At 39.3% G+C, this 15,276-nt stretch overlaps 1 long non-coding RNA gene across 1 annotated transcript; it reads left to right on the forward strand.

Annotated features, from left to right (window-relative positions):
* Positions 1-9,215: 9,215 nt before the first annotated feature.
* On the forward strand, positions 9,216-14,219 carry LOC135966526 (uncharacterized). Its single transcript, XR_010579859.1, has 3 exons — positions 9,216-9,367; positions 9,955-10,623; positions 12,775-14,219. It is a non-coding gene; the product is annotated as an uncharacterized lncRNA (long non-coding RNA).
* The last annotated feature ends 1,057 nt before the right edge of the window (positions 14,220-15,276 follow it).

Below are 15,276 nucleotides of genomic sequence, written 5' to 3' on the forward strand. Positions count from 1 at the left end.
TGCTCCGTACTTACTTCTATGTTTGTAAAAGACATTTTTGCATTTGATGTATGATTCTTATGTGGGGCAGCGGGAATAAGAACCTTTTTGTTCTACTTTTTTTTTTTCTGCCTCCATTATCTGACAGGATGGGAAGGGGTAAGCTTTTCTGTTAGTTTCCCTTCCTGTCTGAATGCAACTGTCCTATATCATTTTCTCCTCATTTCGTTTAAGATTTCAGTCTCAAAGTTCAGCCCAAATGATGAAATTGGCTATATCTTAGTTTATTCCAGCTACTAGAACAAAATACCATAGAATGGGTAGCTTATAAAAAACAAAAATTTATTTCTCACCGTTCTGAAGTCTGGGAAGTCCAAGATGAAGGCACCAGCAAATTCCATGTCTGCTGAGGGCCTGTTTTCTGGTTCATAGTTGGTGCCTTCTCACTGTGTCCTCACATGGCAGAAGAGGTGAGGGCTTTCTCTTGAGTGACTTATAAGGGCACTAATCCCATTCATGTGGATCTGCACCCATGACCTAATCAGCTCCCTAAGTCTTCACCTTCTGATACCATCACCTTAGGAGTTAAAATTTCAACATAAAAAATTCTTAGGAGGCAGAAACAGTCAGACCCTAACAGGGTGCAAGGAAAGAAATCAGTCCAACCATAAGAAAACTTAGTGAGAAAATACTTCTAAAACTTTATCTCTGTTATAGATGCAAAATACCTGGTGCAGAGCCTGTAATCTTCTACGAACTTGGATAGGTGAATAACACTGTACTACATGGTGATATATGTGAAAGATCGAAGTGTTACACTTAGAACTGACAAATTCAAAACATTTTATAAGACGAACATTGGGCTCATTCTATCCATTCCACAGTCTATAGGCTGAACTCTGCTAAACCTAGCTGATTAAATAAAGACATCCGTAAAAGTCTTAATGATGGTCACACTACAAAGCTCTTTGAGTAACTAATCCCAGTGTTAGCCAGCAATGTGTCTTAGGGAAGTTCTTCACATTGACCTGGAATCCAAATACCTAATGAAAAAGAGCAAGTATCAAACTCGGAGTATGTGTCTCTCTCTTCCTGTTTATTTGTGAATAACTTTTAGTGATTAGGAAAATAACAAAAACTATAAATGCAGCCTGTCAACCACAACAATGTACCTTTTCAACTTTTGGCTGATCAAGACATGAAAAGGTTATTATTTCACTACTTTTTATATAAACATAACTGCATATTTTCACAGCTTTGCTTTAAGACTTAAGCTCCTCCAGCTGATCATAAATTGCCAGGAAATGTCTGCCCAGTCTATCACAGTGTCTTAATTAAGCAAAGGCATAGAAATTATATGGGGGTCTTGGCCCATGGGACTCACCAGGTGTAATGAATTCTGAAGAAGCAGTAGTTACAGATTTCCCAGGGCACGCTAATAATAAATACCAGTTAAAGGACAACAGAAATAAAGAAGTTTTTTCTCTTTTCTACCAATATCTTCCTTTTTAAAAAGATAGCAACTATTAGATCTTTAAGCCTCAATTTTGATGCCATTTCTTTCCAGAGAATTTCTTGGTTTCTCCTTTCCACACTCCATTATAGGCTGTGCTAAGGCACCCTCCTCTGCACTCCTATTGGTAAAAAACATTTTTATGGCTGTATTTTATGGCCGAAGACACTTGCTATAATTGTCTTCTTACATATTTGTCTCCCCCAGTAAGTCTGTGGCCTTGCCTTGCAGTTATTTTATTCATCAAAATATCACTAGAATTATAGAAAATATGTGGTCCCTAGTTATTTCTCAAAAAAAGATCAAATAAAACATACAAAAATTACCTTTTTAAGCTCCCAGAGCACTTTAGTAACCATAGATGCAGGGAAGTTACTTATTTTTTGTTTTTATTTTTGGCTATGAACGAGCCTTCAGTGAGTAAACCTTCAGTTAGTTCGCTACCTGTTTCTGCCAAGCTGGGAACTAAAAGATTTGCATTGTATTTTCTGTGGATGCTTGTGTTTCCAATAATTCACTCCTCAGAGGGCTTTCCCAGGGGGCTGGGGGCGGAGAGGGGCCCACTGATAAACAGCAGATGTCCAGCAGGCCTGAGGCATGTCTGACACATGGATGATGAAGGAGATGGGACAAAAGGAGCAGCAGCTCCTGGGATGACATATTTATGAGCCCAAGGAGGTGCATTGCTTTAAAATTACCGATCATAAGAAATAGCTCCTGCAAATGGTGTGGGGTATGCACCCTTCTGTCCATGCCAATTCAGTTGGTAAACACACAGAAACAGAATTCTCATGGAGTACTTGAAGCTCATAGAAATGTCAAGAGTAAAAGGAATGGGGCAGTTGGAATTCCTGTGCAATTTGAAGCTCTCACTTGAAAATGAGAGAGGTACAAGGAGCCAGGAGTGAATAAACTAGGGGATCAAGCAGGAATAATATATGGTTCAATACTTGTCCGAAGTAAGAGAGATGAAATATTCACTACCTTAGAAAAAGTAAAGTGCTCACCTTTCTGAGGTCATGGCCTTCCAAGAAGAGATATTTTAGTTTCAATAAATGAGCTCTTTCCACATGAGGCTGAGTGTTAACTTTTTTAATCCTGCTTAAAAAATTAAAAAAATTAAAAAAATTAAAAAGAGACATAGAGGGAGAGAAATAAAATGCACTCACTGATGTTCAAAGAGGAAGAGCAAAAGCCTGAACCTGCTATATCAATGACTAACTACAGAGTTATTCAATGGAATAAGATACATAGGATTTGCATCCCAAGAGAGGGCACTGACCCTGTTTGAGAAAGATCATTTGGTTAAGAATTGTTTAATTTCCTTCCTTTTAGAATTTGAAACAACAGAATCTATTAAGCAAATAGTGGTAAGGGAGCACAAGATGCAGGAGACTTTCTTTGTCCCGAAGTACCTTACAGACTTGTTGAGAAGATTGTATAAATAGGTGAAAGTCACCAAACAATGGCATATGTGCTTGGCATAGAGTGAGCAACTGGTTAATATCTATATAGATTGCTGCTTAGCTAATGAAGTCTATGGTGTATTTACTAGCCTTAAGTACATAATGTTGACTAAACTGTGCTCTGCCCAGACAGACAATGAGGGCTGGTCTTCCAGCTGACTCAACCTTGGGCCTTTACAATGAGTCCCTGAGCTCCCCGTCCTCAGGAGCCACTGCCCTTTGGTCTTGTGAAAACTTTCAGACCACAACCCTTCTGCCCTAACCTTCTCACTTAATTGCCGCAATTCTAGTTTATTTGCCAAAGGAAACTAATCTGTGTGATTATGAAAGTAAGAAGTAATATGAAGTAATATAAACAAGTGGGATAAGGTGTGATGATTTTGTATTTAGATGAGAAGTTAATCAGTTTGAATTACAGAGGGAAGGTAGTGCCCTTGAAGTCTGAAGTATAAATTGATGATCTAAGTGTCCACCCTTGAGCAACTCACCAATTCACAAAACCCGAGTTTCCTCATGTTAGCAGAGAAGGGATCCTAACTGTAGCACAGGCTTTGTTGGGCCAGTGGAGTGAGCCCAGCTGGAGTGAACAGCCTTAAGTCATTTTGCATGAACAATGGCTTGTTTGAATAGAAATGCTGGTAGGACCTTTACTGGTGGTGAGAGAAGGCAATAACAAGTAGAATGTAAGTGATAGTCAATCAATTATTTCAACTCACTGGTGACGGTCATTTGGGAAATGCAGGTTACATACAACTGGGAGGTAATGTAATTTCCCTCATAAGGTTATTATGAGGATTAACCAGCAACCACAGTATCCAACAGAGGCTAACGATTTTGTTTGTACATTATTTGAATCTTCTATTTTGCAACTAAAATTATTAAGGAAAAACTTCTGTTGATAGTAAAAATATAAGGCTCAGAGTGAAGCAAAGTAATTTGGAGTTTGTATTCTTAACTCCATGATGGTGACTGCACACATTACATTCCTCTAGAGGTCACCCTAGCTGCCAGCTTCCAGTACCTTGAGGCATAGACTCTATCTTATTTATCTATATGTATGCCACAGCATCTAATAATGCAGCTTATTGCACTAGAAGCTCACTATGGATATGCCAAATGAAAAATGAATAAAATTATAATTGGAAGTACATACCAGAAAGGAGCAGCAGTACTGTGTTCACTGAGGTCTTATTTAGTAACCCACAGTTTGGAAATGCTATGCTCATGGGGTGCAACGTCAATTAATGAACAGCCATGTGCTGACTTCAGGAACAGCAGAAGACAATTATACCTCTGCTGGTGCAGCAGCTCTTTCATCCACATGTGAGCTCTGCATAAAGCCTTGGAAATTTCCATTATAATAAAAACAACCTTGGAGGATCACTGGAGACAGGAGAATCTGTTCTTTATCCCCGACAGTATGGTTGTCTCCTAAAATGAGGTTTTGCCAGCCTGATGCAAAATCCTTGTTGCAAGTTTTGTTTTACATTTACAGGCCACCTCCCAGTGCTCCGTAAAAGAGATCAGATAGAGGTTATGGACATTAAACTCCCACCAAGCCTCCTTTCATGCTGATCTGAGCATAATTTGATTTTAGTCTTAGGTCAGAGGAAAATGGGTGATTGGGGCAAATTGGTATTGATCCAGGGACTTTGTTATATGACTTAGATTCTGAACTCAGGTGAACTTGACCTTGCCCACAGATTCCCCATCTCTTCTAGATCTCTCCTATCACTCGTGTTGTCTCCCCCATTACTAATGGCTCTGGGCACTCAGGAGCCCAGTCTGGGATCCCTTAGTCATTATGTACTTCTTGATAAATCCACTTACGCTTTTCCCCTTAAATATCTCGCTGAAGATCGCAGTTTTCAGCAGTCTTTACAATCCTTTGCAACTCTGAAAGAAAGGATCCTTACTCAATAATTATTTGTGCATTGGTGGGAACTGAACACCAGTGGTGTCTTTGTGACTGACATCAAGGATTTAGCCAGAGATGAGCTGGCTAATTGACAGCATTTTTGTTGTTTATTGTTATTGTTTAAAAACTGTGCATAAAGAATTGAATCAAGATAATTAAGATTCATGTGTTAAAAAGTCACAGAAGTGCATTGAGCCCCAAGGGGGCAGAGTGGGAGGGAGACATAGTACAGGTCCTCTTTGTCTGTATAATAATGCCAAAGAAGCTCTTGGGGGTCAGCGCGGACTGTTAGTGTTTTTGTCAATGCTGTCTTTATTAGGGGCTAAGGGCGGGACAACTCCCACCTTTAGGGCAGCCTGTGTCTGGGATAACTCTATGACACTCTGGCATCCAGAGAATCAGGAGCCAACAAGGAGTTAGGACTGCAGTGAGCAGAGGTGGCTGGATGCGGAACAGAGACTATGGGAAGGATAAACTCCTGGGGATCAAGGATTAAGGATGAAGGGCACAGGACTAGAGTAAATGTGATGAAACCACCACTGAAGATAATGAGTGGCAAATGCAATATGATCCTTTTTAGTTTTCTATGGCTGCTGTAATAAATTACTACAAACTTAGGAGCTTAAAACAACCTAACTTTATAATCTTATAGTGCTAGAATCAGAAGTCTAAAATGCATCTCACTAGGCTCACATCAAGGTGTTGGCAGGGCTGCATTTCTTTCTGGAGGCTCTAGAAGAGAACTGATTTTCTGTTTTTTTTCTGTTTTCTAGAGGCTGCCCACATCTTTCAGCATGGCTCTTTCATCAAGTTTTTCTCATAATGCCATCTTTCTGGTTGTACTCCTTCTGAATCCCTCTTCTACTTTTTTTTTCTTTTTTCTTTTTTTGCTATATTTTTAAGAGATATCCTTAATTTTATCTCCTAACCCTTTTACTGAATCTATCTTGGCTATTGTAATTCAAATTTTAAATTTTCTTTTTCATAGCACTCTTGTCCTCTGGATATAAACCTTTTCTTATCAATTTGAGATTGCTCTTGGTAGTATTTTGCTTTTCAATCTTTATTTCTTGGACTGCCTCTGTTTCCTCCATGTTCTGAATACTTAACTTCAGGCTTCTCGGACATCCTCTTTTACCTTGTAACCAGAACGTGGATAGGTGGTTGGGAGCTAAACCTCTGGTAAAGATGGAGGCGTTCTCTATAAAGAAATGGAGGAGCCCCAGAAACTATGTCTACATGTTGTTAATGAATGGATCCTCAATAAAAGAGCCAAGCCCTTTGTTATCCTTCATGATGACACTCACTTGTTAGGTTTCTGAGCTCTAATACCACCTATGTTTTCTGAGCCCTGAGAAACTGATTAAAAGTTCAGGGTTCATGAATGTTACAAGTATGCAAACTCTTACAGAAATTCTGCATTTACCTCCTACCCCTCATAAAATTATATGTTCTCAAGGTCTGTCAAATGCTTATTCAATTTCTCCCTAGAATTGTCATCCTGGAGGGTGGGATAGAGGCATTGTCTATTCTAGTAGCCATCAACCTAAAGAATATCTGGAATACAGATTTGAAAGACACAGTGTTTGATCCTGAGAAGCTAAAGTGCAGTGATACTGATACACATTTAAGCAGATGTTGTACATGCTATGATTCAAATGTTTGTGTCACCCCAAAATTCACATGTTGAAACCCTAGCCCCAAGGTGATATTATTAGGAGGTGGTGGCCTTTAAGAGATGATTAGATCACATGGGAGAAACCTCATGAATGAAATTAGTGTTTTTATAAAAGAGACTTCCCTTGCGACTTCCACAATGAGAATACATATTTAAAAGGCTCCGTCTATGAAAAAGCAAACTGTCACTGGACATGGAACCTGCCAATGCCTTGATCTTGGACTCCCTAGCCTTTAGAACTATAAGAAATAAATTTCTATTGTTTATAAGATACCTAGTTTATAGCATTTTATTATAGGGACTCAAACAGACTAAGACAGTGCATGTTGTTTAGATAGGAGTATAATGAGGGTTTAGTAAGAATACAGTAAGGTGAAAACAAAATGCAATCAATTGTGGAACACAAGGGAGAAATGTTGCCTCTGCTTGGAGAGAGTGTTGGAAGCCTTTATAGCAGGGGTAACTTTGAACTAGGGATTTCTGAAATAAATGTGTACAGAAAAGAATTTCCAGGCCGCAGAACGCATTAAGAAAAGCATCAAGAAGCTGTAAAATAGCTTGTTGTTGGCAAATGATATAAAGTTATAGGTGAGGAAATGTTGGTCGTGAGAGGGAGTTTCGTTCTCAGAATCAAAATCAGTAGCAGCTATGTGTACTCATCCCACAATGTTGCTTCAGAAAAACACAATTGTAAACTTATTCCTTGAAATATTGCAGGCTGCTCATTTTTCCTGGCTTTCTCACTGTGACTGTCTCTCCACCTATCACTTCCTCTTTCCTTAGCTACTGTGCTTGCCATATCTTCTATTACTCAGTAACTCAGGAGAGAGATATGGGCTTAAACTACCAAGGTCTAACAGGATGGGAGACATGAGGCTTGTTGAATCAAAAAAAAAAAAAAAGGAGTAATTCAACATACATGATGGGATTTGAAGATTTTAATTCATGTCAGAATTCTTTCTGGATTCCAGCTTTGGCTGCAAATTTCATAAGAAATCATTAAAGGATAGGTATTTTTAGTTAATGGATCTCGATGGACAAGATGTATTATGGTCTTTAACCTCTGTGCTCCAGAAACTTAGATCCCTGGTGTTCCAGGCCAGTGTTCTTTTTATCCTGTTTTATCCCTGCTTAGGTCTGCAAAATCAAGACCAAACAGGGTTTCTTCCTTCAGTGGAAACAGGGTCACAAGCCACCAGGTGGCAGTGGTCGTTAAAAGTGGATACAAGTTACTGGACAAGAATATTCTGTACTCCTTCCTCTTTTCATTCTGTCTGTATTGGAAAGGTTTTTCATGTTCTAAAATTTCACTGAGTGTCTCCAGCTGGATCCTACTTTTCTATGGGCAAAGCCATTCTTTCAGTTTCTCAAGTTCATGTATTTTTTACCTTTCTAATTACTTATTTTTTAATGCAATTACTCTGCTTCTTACTAACACATTGTTTTTCATCACATGAATTTTCTCAACTTGCAATGGCTTCTTAGCAACTACTTTGTTCTTGGGAAGTTGCTGTGAAGTTGTTAGCAATTGCTTTGTAGTTAAGTAGTTTTCAAGCTCTTCAGGCTAATAACCAAAACTCATACAACCTAGACCAATCCACCTTTACATAAAATAAGCATAGAATCACACAGTGTTGTACATTGAAAGTACTTAATAAAATTCATAGAAATTATAAATGTACAAATTAGTAAAATAATCACTACACATAAAAAATATATAAATGTTATTCAAGTCTATCAAAATATGTATTTAAAATACCAACCATTGAAACGGCATATAATTGATATTTGTATATAATTATAAATATACACATGTATACAAATGAAAATATAAGGGTTTTGGCACTTACATCTTTTATCACAAGTAAGTCACTTAAAGCTGTCAACTGAAAAGTGAAATAACAGGCACTAAAACTCAGAAAAATTATGGTTAGGTATATTTTGAGCCACGTTTGAGGTCTTAAGCCTGGAAACACAGACTCAGTGCAGAGTGAGAATGAGTCTCCAAAGTAGGTTCCATGAGGCACAGTATATAATTTCCTAATAGAAGGATGCAGGTGATACAGAAGGTGGGAGAAGCAGGGCCAAGAAGCAGCAGTTACATTCCTGTGATTCTGACTGGTGCTCAGCGACACTGAGGGAAGACAGAGACCTTCTCATATTGTTTTATATTGTTTTATACTCAGAAAAGGAAAGAGAAGTGAAACTATAGGCAGGTAGCCCAGTGCCTAGGAACCAGACCCCAAACCAAAGAACCAGGCCTGGGCCTACCTGACCTAAGCCTGGTAGTTAAAATTTGACCCCTGACCTAGCAACTGATGTTATCTGTAGATTCCAGACATTGTATGGAAGGACATTGTGAAATCTCCCGATCTGTTCTGTTTCACTCTGACCACCAGTGCTTACGGTCCCTGTCACGTACCCCCTGGCTTGCTCAATCAATCACGACCCTCTCACGTGGACCCCCTTAGAGTTGTGAGCCCTTAAAAGGGACAGAAGTTGAGCGCCTGATGAGCTCGGATTTTCAGATGCTAGCCTGCTGATGATGCTCCCAGCTGATTAAAGCCACTCCCTTCACTATCTCAGTGTCTGAGAGGTTTTGTCCATGGCTCATCCTGCTACAACACTATCCATAGAAGAGATATATATATATATATATATATATATGAGGTGTACATGCAGTTGAGCAGGTAGGACTAAGGTTAGTCACCTGACAGGGTGACTGATTCCATTTTGTCTTTGTTCTACCTCCGATACACATGTTTATAACCTGTACCTGTCAGTGAAATACTGAACAAACTCCAGTTACACAGGTAAGAGGTCAAATTTACTTTATAGGCCTAGGATTTATTACCCATATGCCTGACTGCAACCATTGCAGCCACTGTCAAAATTTTCTTTTTTTTTTTTTTTCTGACAAAGCCTGTAGGCCCTTGAGGTTTAAAGATTACACATTATAAAATTTCAGCAGGGTACACTGGCTCACGTCTGTAATCCCATAGCTTTGGGAGGCTGTGGTGGAAGGATGGTGGGAGGCGAGGAGTTCAAGACTAGCCTGGGCAACATTGAAAGATCCCGTGTCTAAGAAAATAAAACAAAACAAAATAAAACATCAGTGTCATATCAGAATTTAACCACAGAGCTGTAGTATAAGTCAATGCATCCTCCTGTGAAAAGAGCTAGCTGTTTTTACATAGAATAGACTAGCTTAATTCATTCACATCCAGGAAACAAGCTCACCAACTGATTTAAGATTTTATACTGTAATAGTTATAATAGTTTCATCTTGTATGTATAGAATAATTTATAAATGCATAAGGTGATACTTATTAGATCATTTGAGCCTCACAGGTATCATATGAGGTTGACAGAATAGTATTATTCATGTTCTATTTTACAGAGAGAAGAATTTAAGTTCAGCAGAAGTAAGGTATTTGTCCAAAATGAGACGGCTAAGAAGTGGCAGAAATCAGACCCAGTCTCCAAGACCCAGGTAACAAAGAGAAGCAGGACCAGCTCTGGCTGCTGAGGAGATAGCAGGCAGCTGCTTGGACTCTTTACTACTAGATCTTCCATGGGAACCTGGAGGACTTGGGTCTGAAAGGCTCTGTGTTGGTATCCAGAGAAAGTCTAGAAAAAGTCAAGAAAGATAAAATAACTTCTTTCCTGTCATCCGCATGTAGTTTCCAGACTTTTTTTTTTTTTTTTTTTTTGGTGTAGCAGAAATTCTTTTTCACAAGAAAACTAAGTTGATCTGCTCTGGTTGAAGGAGAACCCAGGAAGCTGCTGGCTTGGGTTAACTCTACCCTCTCCACATGGCTCCTGAGAGACCTGCAGAATGGAAAGGTCCCAAGAAATACGGTCAGAAAAAAATTGTTTAAAAACACTGTGGTATTCAGGATCCCCCTTTATAAGCTATAGAAACAGACATTAGCCCACCTAGGCAGAGAAGGCATTTATCTGAATCCTCTGAATGATTTTGTTTCACTCTCAGCATCAGGGGTCGACCTGGAGAAGTGGACCTGGTAGCTGCTTGCCGAACAGAAGCCTGAAACAGCACCTGGAATAGGTGTGGTGAGGAGACCTCTGCTTCATGTCTTGTTCTCTATTGGGCTTTAGTGCTTTGAGCCCATTCATATCTCTCCCCTGAGTTACTGAGTAATAGAAGACATGGTAAGCACAGTAGCTAAGAAAAGAGGAAGTAATAGGTAGGCAGAGTCACTATAAGAAAGATAGGAAAAATGAGCAGCCTGAAATATTTCAAGGAATAACTTTAAAAATTGTATTTTTCTGAAGCAACATAGTGACATAGATACCCAGTGGCTACTGACTTTGATTCTGAGAATGAACGTTTCCTCTCACAGTCAACATTCCATCATCTATAACTTCTTATCATTTCCCAAGAGCAACAGGCCTTTTTTTTTTTTTTTTTTTGACAGACTCTTGCTCTGTTGCCGGGGCTGGAGTGCAGTGGAGCAATCTTGGCTTGCTGCAACCTCCACCTCCTGGGTTCAAGCGATTCTCCTGCCTCTGCCTCACAAGTAGCTGGGATTACAGGTGCATGCCACCACACCCGGCTAATTGTTGTATTTTCAGGAGAGATGCGGTTTCACCATATTGGCCAGGCTGGTCTTCAACTCCTGACCACAAGTGATCCACCTGGCCTCCCAAACTGTTGAGATTACAACTTGGCCTCCCAAACTGTTGAGATTACAGGCATGAGCCACTGCACCCGGCCTAAAATTTCTTGATGTCTTTATTTTTTAAATGTTTTTAAAATTTCAATAGCTTTTGGGATACAAGAGGGCTTTGGTTACATGGATGAATTGTATAGTGGTGAAGTCTGAGATTGTAGTGTGCCTGTCGCCTGAGTAGTGTGCACTGTACACAGTATGTAGTTTTTTAATCTCTCGCCCCACCCCGACCCTCCTACTTCTGAGTCTCCAACGTCATGCCTTTGTGTACCTATAGCTCAGCTCCCGCTTATAAGTGAGAACACGTAGTATTTGGTTTTCCATTCCTGAGTTACTTCACTTAGGATAATGACCTCCAGCTCCATCCAAGTTGCTGCAAGATGTTACTTTGTTCTTTTTTATGGCTGAGTAGTATTCCACAGTGTATATATACCACATTTTCTTTATCCAATCATTGGGAGATAGGCACCTAGGTTGGTTCCATAACTTTGCAATTGTGAATTGTGCTTTAAAAACGTATGTGTGCAGGTGTCTTTTTGCTATAATGACTTCTTTTCCTTTGAGTAGATGCCCAGTAGTGGGATTGCTGGATCACATGGTACGCCTTCTTTTAGTTCTTTAAGAAATCTCCACACTGTTTTCCATATAGGTTGTAGTAAATTACATTCCCACCAGCAGTGTATTAGCGTTCGTTTTTCACCACATCCACACTAACGTCTGTGCAGGAGTAAGATGGTGTCTCTTGATGCCTTTCTTAATGCCTCCTGCTGCTTGGAAATTCGACCCTGCCACCTACACATTTCTTTCAGAAACTCTTAGCTCAGAGGTTACCCATGGTGAAAAACATAATTCATACCTCAAGCCAAACTTTCACATCCTAGTCCCGTGACCATTGGCAATTCACTGTTCTGGGCCATGGTGTTTTCATCTGGAAAATGCGGCAATGCAGGTTGATGGAGTATTAAAGAAGTTAATTGAAGATGACTATAAACTATAACACAGTTTACAAATATAAGGTATGATTATTATAATATCCTCCTCTTCTTCCCTCTGTTTAGACTCACAGGGTTCTTGCAGAAAATAAAAAAATAATAAAAATAAAAGAGTGAAAGTATGCCCCTCTCCCACCCACACACACTTTCCCTATGATCTTTTTCCATCAGCACATTCTCCTGACTTTTGGAACATTCCTTCTCAGGCGTGAATTCTTTAATCACCATGATTAATCTGAGGCCTTGGCTCTCAAAGTTGGTGTTTTTCTGTTTGTTTTGTTTGTTTGTTTTTGGTGTGTGTGCAAAGGAAGAGAAGTCAGGAAATCCTAGAAAAATTTAAGGAAGTGAGAAACTGAGGAGAGGTGGGAAGAAGGAATTAGGGAGGTGGAGGGGACAGGTTAAACGTCAAGCCTCCTGATGAGCCTGTCTAACCTAAAGCAAAACTGACACACTTTTTCAAAGTTTCCAAGTTGACAATGCTAATTTGTTTATTTTTTAAAATTTACATACAGTAAAATCGTTTTTGGTGTACAGTTCTAGGAGTTTTGACAAATGCCAGTGAGACGAGAAGTCTTCTCCCGATTGAAGGTCTTTTCTCGATCCAAGGGTTCGTGGTCTCACCAGCTTCAAGGAATGAAGCCGACTGCAGCAGCGAATGTTATAGCTCCATGAGAGAAACGCGCGGATCCAAAGAGTGTGCAGGGCGACAAGATTTATCAAAGTGAAAACGAAGGTAAAACGAAAGCGAAAGCAGTTTCCTTGTGTGCCCTGGAAGGCTAGCCCTTTCTGGGTTAGGTGTCTTATGCTTATATCCCCTTAGGACCCCTCCTTTTTTCCTTTTTTTGTCCTATAGAATTAGCTTATTTTCTATCCACTCGTGGATTGGCGGGCCTGATTGGTTAAAAACATCAGGCTGCAGCCCAGAGCTTAAACTCCCTATATGATTGGTTGAAGTATCACCTAGCTTGCAGCTGTGACTCATTTTGGCTTAGGGGAAAGTCTTCTTTGATTGGTTGAAGTTTCAATCCCTTAGCTCGCAGCTATGACTCATTTTGGTTTAGAGGAAAGTCCCCTTAGGGAGGTCCCTATTGACCCAGGAAGTCCAGCCAACTTAGCCAATTAGTCCCTCACCACCATCATGTTCAGAATGCAGAATGGTGCCATCTCTCCATACAGACTCCCTCTTGCTGTTCTTTTGTAGCTCACCCTCCCACAGCCTTTAACCCCGGAAAGTCACTGATCTGCTCTGGTTCTCTCTCGGAATTTAAAAGTTGGAAACGAAAATGTTTTATCTGAGCAGCAGATGTGATTTGCCTCTTACCTCAGTATTGCCTGTGGTCTGGATTTTTGTCGTACTGTACTTATAGTAATAAAATTTAGAGACGAGCTATTGTCTTCAGAGCATTCCTATCATTATTTTGGCAAATGCTGTCCTGTCTGGGTGCTAAAGGAAGGTCCTGAGGGCAGGGAGGATATATTGTGTTTGCAAAAACGAACAAGATCTCATAGAAAGGTCATTTTCAGCACAGAATTGCAACCCTGGTCAAAAATTAAAATTGCTTCTCCATGAGAAACAACCTTTATTAAAGTAAGAACAAATTCTTTCAGGAGAATCCCAGGTTTGATATAATTTTTAATTAAATTTCTCAAAAGCTGGAGCTCATTTATTCTTCCCTCTGTCTGCCACCTAGCAGCAGGTGCAACACCCTGTATTCATGGAGATCTTGCTTTGAATTCTAATTCCAAGTTGAATTTTCATACATGATTTTGGCTCATTTGAAATTTACTGAAATTATTTTCTTGAATATCATCAATATCTACTTTCGGCTCACATTTTCACTATGGAAGTCTCCCTGGATATGGCTATTAAGAAGTTTGAGCTGTATCGCCTTTCAATACCAGATTGCAGTTAGTATTTTAAAACAAATTAAACGAAATGAATTCCCCAAACAAATTAAATTCCAATATGCATTAATTTCCTATCCTGACTAGAGATAAAATGGTGATAAAAATGAAACTTAGAAAAATGATTCTAGCAGCAATATTATGAAAAACATGAGCTTTTCACTGTTTATCTGACTAGTAAAAGACCAAATATGTACTGTGAAAAGTTTTAATTAACTTTGACATTTTGTTTCTGGTCCAAACTCAGGGTAGGGCAGCTATTTCTTGTGGGCCAATAACAAGATGCAGATGAATTGGGGAGAAAATGAAAAGAGTTTTTATTTCCGTAACCAGTTACAGGGAGAAGGCCTGGATCACCAGACCAACTCAAAATGACAAAGTTTTCCAAAGCTTATATACCTTCTAAGCTGTATGTCTACATGTAAGTGTGCATTCATCTAATGATGTAAGTGATTACCTTCTTTTAATCTGTACCTAAGGCCTGAGTCCTGAAGACCTTTCTCTGGAGCCTCGGTAAATTTACTTTATGTAAATGGGTTCAGGTACCGGTGTGATTACCCTTATCTTGTCTCCTGCTAAATCATGTAGGTTCCCGGAGTTCCCACAGACCTCCAATAAACTTGTTTGTGGAGGTCTGGGGAGTTGCTTCAGACCCACAATAAAACTTGTTTAATCCTGAATAGATTCTGTTAAGAGTTCCTTTGTTATTTTGTCATGTTTTAAGGCCCAGGAAAGGCCTAAGCAAAACTCCTGGTGGGTGTTTGTTACATTCCAGCAGTTATGTAAGGGTACCGGCTTCTAATATTTAACTTAACCACTCAGCCAGTACTGAAACAGTTGCTATGGAGGCCTGCATTAGTGAGGCCTGGCCAGCCAATATTTCAACTAATTTCATTAGGCACCATAACTAGAAACACAGTATAAAACAGAGCATACATTTGTGAGAGACAAAAATCACTGTACTTTAAGCAATTGTCTTTTCTTCCTTTTTTTTTTTTTTTTTTTTTTTTTTTTTCTGTTTTAGTAGTATGGAGTTTTGGAGACAAGATAATCCACAAATCAATTCAGAATTATCGAAAAGCAAATTTTCAAAAATTATTGAGTTAATCTCCATAAACTTTCACCATCTCT

This window comes from Macaca fascicularis, chromosome 12 (assembly GCF_037993035.2).
Source record: "Macaca fascicularis isolate 582-1 chromosome 12, T2T-MFA8v1.1".
NCBI lineage: Eukaryota > Metazoa > Chordata > Mammalia > Primates > Cercopithecidae > Macaca > Macaca fascicularis.